At 42.1% G+C, this 12,730-nt stretch overlaps 1 long non-coding RNA gene across 1 annotated transcript; it reads right to left on the bottom strand.

The window, feature by feature from the left end:
* Window positions 1–9,890: 9,890 nt before the first annotated feature.
* Window positions 9,891–11,778, bottom strand: LOC121759038. The gene is made up of 2 exons (XR_006041593.1): window positions 10,270–11,778; window positions 9,891–10,182 (listed from the first exon to the last, which is right to left on the bottom strand). It is a non-coding gene; the product is annotated as an uncharacterized LOC121759038 (long non-coding RNA).
* Between the last annotated feature and the right edge of the window lie 952 nt (window positions 11,779–12,730).

Raw genomic sequence — 12,730 nt, 5'->3', positions numbered from 1 at the left:
TCGGTGCGTTCATGAAATATTGTTCACTTTACTTTTTTCCATTTTTGATAAATGGATCCCACTTTTCACCAACTCTTTACACTCATATTCTATTATAAAACTAATATATAAATGTGGGGCTTACATTCTATTAACTCTTTCCACTTAATTTTTTCACACTTCTTAAAACTCGTGCCGAATCAAACGTGGAGAACATTTTGCGCACGGAGGGAGTACAATAAATAACAAAGAATTTTAGTTACTGATTCTTGTCACTTGTCCTGTGAAATTAACTTCATCAAACAACAAAAGTTTTTTGAATTATTGAATATGATCATACGAAATAGAGATTATACTATATTAGATTTGATATTTAATGTGTTTTAGTTTGATACTTTAATTTATCGACAACATTAACTGACTGCAGAAATTTATTTGATAATTTATCTATTGTTTTAGGTTAATAAAGTTTATTATATGTAGAATTATAATTAGGTAAATGGAACGTTATTTCGAAAAAGTTTCGCCTAGTCTTGAAGTTTCATTTTCGCCAGTTTGTAGACCTCCACATATTGAACCAAAAGAATTATTGAATGAAAAGAAAAATGAAGTCAATCTAGACAATCATCCAAGTGATCCAGGGCAATGACCGAATATAATAAGTTATTCACCAAAGTTGATAGAACAAATCCAAGAGCTTACTTACTTAAAGGACCATGTCAACCACGCCAGCATAATTTTCTTCCTACAATGGATGGAAATAGAAAACATAAATTTGTGTCACATTGGTTTGATGAATTAAAGGGTGGTTGGAGTATAGTACTATAGAAGAACTAGTTTTTTGCTTGTATTGCTATCGTTTTTCGAGAGTATATGGAAATGGACAAGACGCTTTTGTGTCTAAAGGATTTAGAACATGATGCAAAAAAGAAAGATTGGGAGATCTTGCAGGAGATCATACAAGTACTTATAATAGGTGTAGATTAGCATGTCATGATTTGATGAATCAAGTCCAACACATTGAGGTTGCTTTAGTAAAATAGTCAACACAATCTAAGCTTGATTCCTGTTGCAGATTAAATGCAACAATTATGTCTCTTCGTTATCTTATCACGCAGGGTATGACTTTTTGAGGACATGATGAGTCCGAAGAATCCTCAAACTAAGGAACTTTCTTGAGCTTTTGAAAGTTATTGTTTCTTGCAACGAAGAGATATCTAATGTTGTAATAAAAATGCTCCTGCAAACCTCAACTAACATCATCAGATATTCAGAAAGATATTGTAAATGCAGTTGTTGGTGAGACAACAAAACTTATTGTACATGATATGGGAAATGATTTCTTCTCCATATTAGTTGATGAATGTCGAGATGTATCTGTCAAAAAGCAAATGAGTGTTGACGTACGATATGTGGACAACAGTGGATGTATTATAGAATGCTTTCTTGGTCTTGTGCATGTTAGTGACACAACATCTGTAGAAATCATGGAACAAATATGCCCGGTCAATGGATTTTGACCAAATAATAAATATGACGAGACATCTAATTTTGTGAAATTAAATGATATAGGGTCGATCTACATGTTACGTAGATAAATGTAGTATATTAACTTTCTCAAAACCGATTTCCGGTGAGTGAGAAATAGTGGATTAAAGTTGGGCATAATTAGCTTTTAATTAAAGCTTGGAGTTGGAGCTTAGGGAATAATTAACTAGTGTTAATTATCCCACATTGGAGAAGTGACACATCTTTTAATGTGTTTAAATTAAGTGACTTTATGTTACTTAATAATTATAGTGGACCAAGAGGGGTGAAAGAGCCCACACGCGCGCACACGCGCACGTCGCCGCCGCCGCCCGCCCACCCGAGCTCGTGCTTGTGATCGCGGTTGCGGTCGCGCCTCTGCTGCGTGCACTGCTCCTCTCCTGAACTGCCCTCGAGATGTTTCGTACGACCGCTTAGCCTCAATCAGCCTCTCCAAAATATTCTTAGCTTGGCTAAATACGGTTTTCGAGAAGTCCCCTTGTGCTGCGAGGTTGAGGTCATTCTTGCTGTCCACCGTGAGTCCGCCATAGAAGATCGAGTAGATCTCCTTCTCTCCCAGCTTGTGGTTAGGGCATGCTTAAAGCAGCCCTTGGAACCTATCCCAGTACTGGCCGAGGGGCTCGTCATACTCCTGTCTGGCTTCTGTAATTTCCCTTTTCAGGGCACTTGTTTTCGTGCTGGAAAGAAACGATCGAGGAATATCATGCGGAATTCGGCCCAAGTCCTGATGGATCCTTCTGGCAGCCTAGACAGCCAGACACCCGCGTCCCCCTTCGAAACGAAGGGAATAGCCTTAAGCCTGTAATCTTCGGATGTGGATCCAGCTGGCACGGGTTGAATATCACAGTATCGGCAGAATTCCTCCAGAAAAGCATACGGACACTCCTTAGAAAGGCCGTAGAAGTGGGACAAAACGGCCAGTACTCCTGATTTGATTGCGATGGTCCGCATCCCAGGAGTAGCGGCGATGGCATGTGTGGGCTCTCTCTCATCATGAGCGTGTAGAGAGCCGATTCCCGAGTCGTCAGGGACAAGGGCCATTTTTACTTCTGCTTGTTCAGGTGGTGGTGGGTTTGTGTTCTGCTCGGTGGTTGCTGCTACTTGTGCGGCTCTATAATGAGTGGTAACTACGTCGGCTTCCTGGATTCACCACTGAGTGTTAGTTCTTCTATATATAAAGGGATGATTCCAGTAATCGCCTTGGTGGTACCTTCTCATCAACAGCAGGAAAAACAAATGAGAAAAGAAAGAAATAAAACTATTTACTCCTACGCACTACACACAAACATAAAATAACACCATGCTTCCCCGGCAACAGCGCCATTTTGGTGGGACTTGGAAAGAGGCGAAAACGCGATTAGAATGCGGATCAAGTTATATGGAATGATAACCGAATCGGTCGGATTAGTTAGCAAATTTTTGTTGCCACTTAATCACTACAGTCTTGCTCTCGCTCTTTCTTCCTTGCCAAAGTAATTTATAAACTCCCAATTTTGCACAACTTTAACAGTAAAACGGCAATATCGGGGTCGATCCCACAGAGAAGTTGGTGCGTCGAGTGTGTGAGTAGTGAACAGGGGGGTTGGCTGCTGCCACGCTTTAACTTGGGAGTTTTTACCTATTGTCTTTACTCTAGGCAGAATTTAACTAGCTAGCTTGATCAATGGAACTTTAACTACTGGGTCAAGTGAATTGCAGTTAACAGCAGAAAAGTAAATGCGAGAATGTAAACGAAAATAACTTTGATTAAACTAAAAACTGAGTACAGCGTGAAATTTAAACTAAGCTAACACTTCGGAAGCTAAAAAAAGCGGTAAGAACTGAGAAGAATCTCAGCGGGAAACTTAAGATAACGCTAACAGAAATGAGTATTCTGCAGCGCTCCCTTCGGTCGTCCTTTTAACTAAGCTATCTAAGCTAAGCTAGAGAACTGAACTAAACTAAGCTAAAGAGCTGAACTACGCTAGATAACTAAGCTAAGCTAAACTAGACGAAAAGTAAAGTGTCGGATCTCCCTTCTTGTGGTGGCACATCATCTATTTATAAGCTCGATTCGACACCCAGCTGGATAACGATCTTGACAGGGAATATTCGCTCATTCTGAGAGTGAGCGACTCATTGATTGCTACGTGCTGTTCTTCTAGAATGACGATGCTTTTTGGTAACAGATTCGTATAACAGCTTCGTCCTTGCGTTCTCATATTCCGGCACGTGTCCCCTTCTAGAACGTCGTCCTTGATAACAGAATGGTGCGTCATATCCAGCTCATTTCCTCACGTGTTCTTCTTCTAGAAGCCAGCGGACCCCACCTAACTGCTTGATCGCTCCCCCGATTCTTTGCCCTTTTTCGCCTTTTGTACTTGCTTGATCAGTTCGGCCTTGCTGCCTTGGTCAAGTAGTATTTCTGCACATTTTAACACTTATTTTGCGTGATAAACCGATCAAGTAGTATACATTTTACCCTTAAACCGATGCATGAAATGAGCCTTATCACAACACTTCGTCGATCCCGACGATGATGCCCACTCCCGGGCGCTATCCATCTTCATCAAAACCCCTTGGGAGTTTGTTAACCCCCTTGGGCCCACTGGTGGATCCACCTCGAGTGGATCGGTCGGTTCCACTTTTAGTGGTTCCTTCGGATCCTTTAATGGATCGAGTGCTGGTGCCTTCGGGTCTCACACGAATGCTGGGGCCTTCGGGTCTCATGCGGGTGCTAGTCCCTTCGGGGATAGTACGATCGTAGCGGGCTCTATGCCCAACATGAATGGTGGGGGCTCTATGCCCAACCATGTTGTTGGCTCCTTCGGGGGCAACAGAATTGGTTCCTTCCATGGACCAAGTGCGGCACCTTTGGCACCAAGAATGATGCCATCTGCCGAGAAGCCACCAAAGTTTGGAGTATCTGACTTCAAAAGGTGGTACCAAAAGATGTTGTTCTACTTGACAACATTGGGCGTTGCCAACTTCCTCACGGAAAACGAGCCGCCCGCGCCAAGCGACCAAGAGACTAGGCTCGAAGTCATGGCGGACTATGAAGCTTGGAGGAAAGGAGATTATCTTTGTAAAAATTTCATTCTAAGTGCTTTAGATGATAGTTTGTACAATGTATACTCCAATGTAACCACATCTAAACAAATGTGGGATAGCCTAGAAAAGAAGTATATCATAGATAATGCTGCAGATACTGAACAAGTTGTAGCATCCAAATTTATGGACTACAAAATGGTCGACTCTCGACCCATCATGGAGAAGTCCAAGAGCTCCAAATGATCATCCACGCATTAGTGGCTGAAGGGATGACCTTGCCCGACAAATTCCTAAGGTGCACGATCATTGACTTAGTGTCAGGATCAATACTAGTTAATAAGAGGTTAAAACTTGTATTTGAGTCTGATAGGTTTGCATTGTACAAGTTTGGAAAGTCACTCAGAAAAGGTTATGTAACCGATGGACTTTTTAAGCTTAGTGTGGCAACTCGCAGTGTTGCAAAGCCATTGGCTAAAAATAATAAAGCATCTACTTCCTCTTATTTGACTGAGTGTTCAAATTTATGACATTGTAGATTGGGACATGTAAATTCAAAAGCCATCAAAAGATTAGTGAATTTAGATTTACTAATGCTAATGAAGTGGATACTCAAGATAAATGTGAAATTTGTCTTGAAGCAAAAATGACTAAGTTGTCGTTTCACTCGGTTGAACGAAGCACAAAACCCCTCGAGTTAATTCACACGGACGTATGTGATTTAGATGGTGCAAACTAGAGGTGGTAAAAAGTACTTTATCACCTTCATAGATGATTGCACAAGGTATTGCTACATTTATCTTTTAAGAAGTAAAGATGAAGCAATAGAAGCGTTCAAAAAATATAAGAATGAAGTTGAGAATCAACTTGGTTGTAAAATCAAAACGATTCGAAGCGATAGAGGAGGCGAATATGTAGCCCCGTTTGAGGAATTATGCAACGCAAGTGGTATAATCCATCAAACGACTGCACCATATTCACAACAATCTAATGGTGTTGCAGAACGCAAAAATCGAACTCTAAAAAAGATGATGAATGCACTGCTTCTAACTTCAGGATTACCACATAACATGTGGGGGGAAGCTGTTTTGACGGCCAACTATATCTTGAATAAGATCTCTCTCAAAGGAAAAGATGTTACTCCCTATGAGTTGTGGAAGGGAAGGAAGCCATCCAACAAATACCTCAAAGTGTGGGGGTGTTTGGCAAAGGTGATGGTTCCTCCGCCCAAAGAAGTTACAATCGGACCTAAAACGGTTGATTGCATCTTCATTGGATATGCACTTAATAGTAGTGCATATCGATTTGTTGTTCACAAGTCTGAAATATCGACTATTACAGTAGGAACAACAATTGAGTCAAGGAATGTTGTATTTCTCGAAAATACATTTCCTTGCATAGATAAGGAAAAGTGTCAACCAATTCTGAGATAAGAATGGAAGAAGAAGCCACTAGTTCTAAATCAGTGGATGAGGAACCTGAATCGCGCAAGCGTGCAAGGCCAGATCCAAATGATACAACACTAAGACGTGGTAGTAGGGTCAGAACACCAAAAACATTTGGTCCTGACTACATTGCTTTTATGTTAGATGAAGAACTAACATCTATAAAAGTAGCCTTCGATGGCCCAAACGGGTTACATTGGAGAGAAACTGTTCAAAGCGAAATTGATTCAATTTTGCTAAACCACACTTGGGTGTTGGTAGATCTACCTGAAGGTGCGAAACCTCTAGGTTGCAAATGGGTACTTAAAAGGAAATTTAAGGCCAATGGAACAGTGGATAAGTATAAAGCCCGACTAGTAGTAAAGGGTTTTAAACAATAGAAAGGGCATGACTTCTTCGATATCTATTCACCTGTAACAAGGATTACATCTATCCGAGTGCTTCTCGCAATTGCTGCATTGCACAATCTTGAGATTCATCAAATGGATGTAAAGACCGCGTTTCTAAATGGTGAATTAGAAGATGAAATTTATATGGAGCAACCCGAAGGGTTTGTAGTACCTGGACAAGAGAAAAAGGTATGCAAGCTCGTAAAGTCTCTATATGGATTGAAACAAGCGCCATTGTAATGGCACTTGAAGTTTGATAATGTGATGTTATCAAATGGGTTCAAAATCAACGAGTGCGACAAATGTGTCTACATCAAGAGCACCATTAACGGCCATGTTATAGTGTGTCTATACGTTGATGATATGTTAATCTTGGGTAGCAACACTCAAGTAATTAACGATACAAATGCCATGTTAAACAAAAACTTTGACATGAAAGATATGGGTCTAGCCGATGTAATTCTTGGAATGAAGATTCTAAGAACGTCTGATGGAATCATCTTAACACAATCTCATTATATTGAGAAGATATTGAATAAATTCAAAGCCAATGATGGCGCGCCGGTTAAGACTCCAATTGAACTCGACGTTCACTTGAGCAAGAACAAAGGCGAGCCCGTTGCACAAGAAGAGTATGCACGGGCCATCGGATGCATCATGTACTTGACTAATTGCACTCGACCTGACATTGCTTGTGTCGTGAACAAGTTAAGTCGTTACACGAGCAATCCAAGCAAGGAGCATTGGAGAGCTCTTGTGAGGGTTTTGAGATATTTAAAACATACTCAAAATCATGGGCTACACTTCTCGAGATACCCCCGGTACTTGAAGGGTACTGTGATGCAAATTGGATATCCGATAATAGAGACTCACTTTCAACAAGTGGATACGTCTTTACTATTGGGGGTGGTGCTGTATCGTGGAAATCCACAAAATAGACATGTATAGCCCGATCAACAATGGAATCGGAGTTCATTGCCTTAGACAAGGCTGGTGAGGAAGCCGAGTGGCTTAAGAACTTCCTTGAAGATATTCCATGTTGGTCTAAGCCAGTGCCACCAGTGCTGATCCACTGCGATAGCCAAGCGGCTATTGGAAGGGCAAACAATGGTTTCCATAATGGTAAGTCTCGACATATACGTCGATGACATAACACCGTGAGACATTTGATCACAATAGGAGTGATTCAATTGACTATGTGAATTCAATAGATAATCTAGCGGATCCGCTAACCAAAGGGTTAAACCGTGATCAAATGAATAAGTTGCTAGAGGGAATGAGTTTGAAACCCACAAATCAGAGAATTGTCATAGTGGTAACCCAACCATGATGACTGGAGATCCCAAGAACTTGGTTCAATGGGAAAACTAAGCTATGAGAATTAATGAGAAACACTCAACTATATCTATTCCCTAAAGAGCAATAGAGTGTTGGAGAACTTGCCTAGTGGTAAAGGCTAAGTCTATGACTTTTAATGGTACTTAAGGATTTCAAAGAGATGGAGTTATCAAAGAGACCAAGTATGGCAAGGTACTTGACTAAGAATCACCTATGTAAGTGTGAAGTGTGGTCACTTCATAAAATGCACTTATGATTCCAAAGTGGTGTCCAAGACCGCAATGGACACAAAACGTGAGAACGGATGAGGTTGAGGTGTTTAAGCGTTAACACCATTGTCTCGGTGCACGCCGTGGGGAATTAGTTCAAAGCATCGCGCTACTAAGCCGTCTGTGTATCCGATGGTGTCGACTATGGAGGGTTCGAAGCCAACAACTACCTATCCTTATGCTTATATACCTCCTGAGGGTTGAGCTTGTGTCTGCATGCATATGCATTTGACTATTTCTACTCATGTGGGGGATTGTAGAAATCATGGAATAAATATGCCCGGTCAATGGATTTTGACTAAATAATAAATATGACGAGACATCTAATTTTGTGAAATTAAATAATATAGCGTTGATCTACATTTTACGTAGATAAATGTAGTATATTCACTTTCTCAAAACCGATTTCCGGTGAGTGAGAAATAGTGAATTAAAGTTGGGCATAATTAGCTTTTAATTAATACTTGGAGTTGGAGCTTAGAGAATAATTAACTAGTGTTAATTATCCCACATTGGAGAAGTGACACATCTTTTAATGTGTTTAAATTAAGTGACTTTATGTTACTTAATAATTATAGTGGACCAAGATAGGTGAAAGAGCCCAGACGCTCGCACACGCGCGCCGCCGCCCGCCCGCTCGAGCCCGTGCTCGTGCTCGCGCTCGCGCTCCAGGTCGCGGGCCGCGGGCCCGGGCCCAGGCCTGGTCTCGATCCTGATCCCGATCCCGATCTCAATCTCGATCTTGGACTTGGACTTGGATCTTGGCAATTGGTCTTTGGGCTTGGGTCTACACCCGTAGTAATCTTTTTAGACCACCGCTGAGTCAGCAATCCTAGTGGCTTGACACATCGTCAAGCGTGGCACAGTCAAAACCTACAAGGCTGCCACATGAGAAATCCATACGCTCTACACGCGAAGGGCACACTCCTGCCACACGCTTGTAACCGCCGACGGTTACGAATCTGCCATGATGAGCCTTCATGGCTTGGTTGACCCTGCATGGTGGCTTGACCTATAAATAGGCTAGCCATTCCACTGCATTAGACACAAAAATTCACAAGCATAACAACATAAGCTCTCTCCATCTCTCTGCATTGTCTTTTTGTCGAAGCTCTGCCCTCTCCTTCATCCAGTTCGCCGGAGCTCTGTTGATTGCGGTGCTGGTTCACCAGAGACGTAGCCGTTTTATCTTTGGGGACGACACGCCAAACCGAGAGCACTACCGGGGCGTATCTCGTCTTGCGGAAAGAGGCCACCTCGACTTGGCTAAACAACTGTTCACGGTTACTGTTTCGATTTCTCAATTGTAATTTCATTCTAGTTCAGTTTCCTCTTTTGTATTCCTTCTTTGGGTTGTATTACGCCCGGCTTTTATCTCTTGTAATCCCAGAAACCAACAACATCGACCTCACTTGAGAAGGCATTTGATTCCTTATTATCTACTTGTATCTAGTTTGAGAGGTGAACTCAAAGGGACTGAAAATTTTGATACTCAAGAGGAATACAAGTGCTTATTATGTTTTTGCTCACCAGCTTCAACTCACAATTGTTGATGTTGCTAAAAAACATACAAGTGTCGGATCTTTTTTAATACTGTCGCTCGTTTATGTAACATTGTTGGAGTTCTTGTAAGCGTAGAGATATACTTCGAGAGAGATGAAGGGAAAAGATTATTGAAGGGATTTTAAGTGATGAAGTTAACACTGAAATGCCATTGAAGCGGCCTGGAGATACTCGGTGGAGTTCACATTATGCTACTCTCATAAACTTAATATATTTATATTCTTCTGTCGTTGAAGTTATTGAGTATGTTGAGGAGAATGGTACTGAAGATTCAACGAGGGTGTAATAGCCGAGACCTAGATTCTCGAGAATTTTGAAATAAATACTAGAAATTTGATGAAGAATGAAAGCGTATTTTTATTTCTTAAATAAAAATCAATAAATACAATATAAAGAATTCCAAGCTAATGAGTTACAAATGCTAGAAAGAAATACACACCAACTATTAAACGAGTTTTGCATACATGTTGGAAAGAAAGTTAAGTCGAACTACTCTATTACAACTCGAGGCCCCTAGCAACTATGTCGACGTTCATCACCGGGCCGTCTCTGCCCCAGAATTTCAGACAAGCCCGAGAGGGCGAGACCATGAGGAAGGGCAGCCTCGGTAGCCAGCCTCAGCTCCTGCCAGAAGCGCACGAAAAGGGGTTGGAATGCATGGAATAAAATGCAAACTAACATCATATATTGAAAAGGGAAGAGTGACTTTACCTTTCAGAAAGGTGAGAAAGAGTTGGGCCAAAAAGAGCAAGTCCAACCAACAGAATTTGCACATCAGTAGCTGCACTCTGCAAGGCTGAATCCCTGCAGCTTGTACTCCATTTATACCTGCCATAGCCAATGAAAAGCAGTCAAATGTTGTGCACCTGCCATAAACATACAAACTTCATAAATGGATTAAGTACTAAGCACTCAAGAAAACGCCAAATGCAGTTAGAGGGCAGCCAATAAGAAAAACCAATGCCACTGCAGGCCAATCAGAGCTCTCACAAGTACATAAGTTCTCCTATATAGGCAGCCTCTATGCATAATAAATTATCCCATCAGCACATTCATTATCAGCCTCCCTTTGAGTTGGAAGGAGAGGATCCTAGTGAAGCTTGCTGCAAGGACTCTGCAAGCTATTCCTCACTGTGAGAGGCCGAGTTTCATAGCCTAAGGACAACACCACAAGTTCACCTCCAAGACGTAAAGCTATCACCCTTTGCATCATTTAGAAAGCATCACAGATAGCAACATCAAGTAGAATCCATAACGGTAGAAACTAATAATAGTAACAGCCAGTAGCCCCAAAAATCGATTAGAGCTCTGTCCAAATTCCTTATAGGGACCTACTGAAACTAGCACAATGAAACCAGACGATATGCTTAAACTTTTGCAGTTCAACCTCTAGGTTTGAGGCTCATAAGGGAAACACCATGATCTGCCCAATTCTAAATCGGTAATAAGAAACGGCTTCGTCTAAAGAAAACATAAACTAGCTAAGTTAGGGACTTAGCTGCTTCGTCTAAAGAAACACCATGATCTGTGCCGCGGAGGAGAGGCGGCGAAGCCGCTGTCGAAGCATGCGCCTTAAACCGCGTCGGACCGCAGCCCCGAGCCAAGCTCAACGGCGTCTTCCCAGAGAGGCGACGCCCCACTTCTCTGCTTTCAATGGCGCCGGGACGGCGAGGCAGACGACTACGCAGCCGCAGCGCCGGCTGGGGCGGTAGAGAGGAGCTATCGACGACGGATCTCGCCGGAGAGGAAAGGTAGCGCCTCTGATCTGACAGAGAAAGAATGGTGAGGGGCGAGAGTTGAAGTTGTTGCGTCCGATTCCAACGATAGAAATTTAAATTGGAGAATTTGAGGGGGGGGAAGGAGACTTAGCTTCGGATCGAAGGGACGGACGAAGGTAACGATAGGGGTTAAACCAGCTCCGCCCGGCGCTGACGGGGAAGAACCGGCCGGCGAAGTTGTGCCGTCGATAGGAGGCCAGTGATGAACACGGACCACACCGTCCTAGCCGGGTCGCCGCGAGCCGCGGTAAGACGAGGAGCAGAAGGCGACGATGCCGTCTGACGGAACTCGATGGAGAGCGGAGTTCGGCGGCGGCAAACGGTGGTGGTGAGACAGCAAAGCCACCGAGGAAGGGGCATTAGACCGCCGATTTTGTGACGAAAGGAACCTAGGATTTCCTGAATTGAGAGAAAAATTTAGAAGATGGAATGGGAGAGAGAAGCCGACGGTGGAGAGAGAGTATATTAATCATTTGGGCCAATTCCACTATTTCTCACTCTGGGCCTATGATTTAATTAATCGGGCCTAGGATTTAATTACTAGGGCCACTGCCCATGAACAAATTCAATCTATGGAATTTAATTTCCCTAAGCCATGGAAGAAAAGAATTATTTAGTCGTGATGAGATAGTACCAAGTAAATAAATAGATGAGAATTTCATTAGTCACTGAGAGTATTTTAAAATTCTTAAGATAATCCGGAAATTTTTATACCCGAACAGATCGGCCAAATTTAGAATAAATTAAATCGCCGATTTAATTAAGGAACTAAGATTTCCTAAATTTAGAAGGAAGGGAATAAAAAGCACACGCTTAGGCATGCATTCATGCAAGATAAATTGTTACTTAAAGCCTAATTTAAGTATATGATTTGTTATAAACGGACGTCGTCGCACGACGAGTAATCCCTAGTCAGAAAGCACCGTTTAAAAGAGTTAAGCAACCGAGGTGGGCTCTTCTTTTCTTTCCAAGCGTGTTTTATGTGAAAACATGATTATTTTGAATGAGTTGTCATGCCCAGTTTTGATTTTATGATTGCCTATCTGTTTGGCTATGCCAAACCAGTTTAATCGAATTCAGGTCCCAGTAGGGCCACAAACCCTACTCGGACTAGTGCACACATAAGGATTGTGAGCTAGCACCAGCGTTGGCCGGTCTAGTTGCTGGGGTTTGGTGCCCCTTGCACAGCGGAAGTCATGCATTCACAAATAAATCATACATATGGATCTATTTGACCGATTATGGGATTAATTATCTACATGTTAAACAATCAATTGCCTACAAGAACGCATACAATTCATGTAAAAGGAATCAAAACCTAGTTCATGAATTTCTTACGGTTTAGAATTACCGATCTGATTCTCCAAAGAATCGACGATTGCTTGCGCCTTCTC

The sequence above is a fragment of the Salvia splendens genome, chromosome 12, assembly GCF_004379255.2.
Source record: "Salvia splendens isolate huo1 chromosome 12, SspV2, whole genome shotgun sequence".
Lineage (NCBI taxonomy): Eukaryota > Viridiplantae > Streptophyta > Magnoliopsida > Lamiales > Lamiaceae > Salvia > Salvia splendens.
The sequence above is the reverse complement of the archived record's forward strand: the minus strand, read 5'-3'. Positions and strand labels throughout refer to the sequence as shown.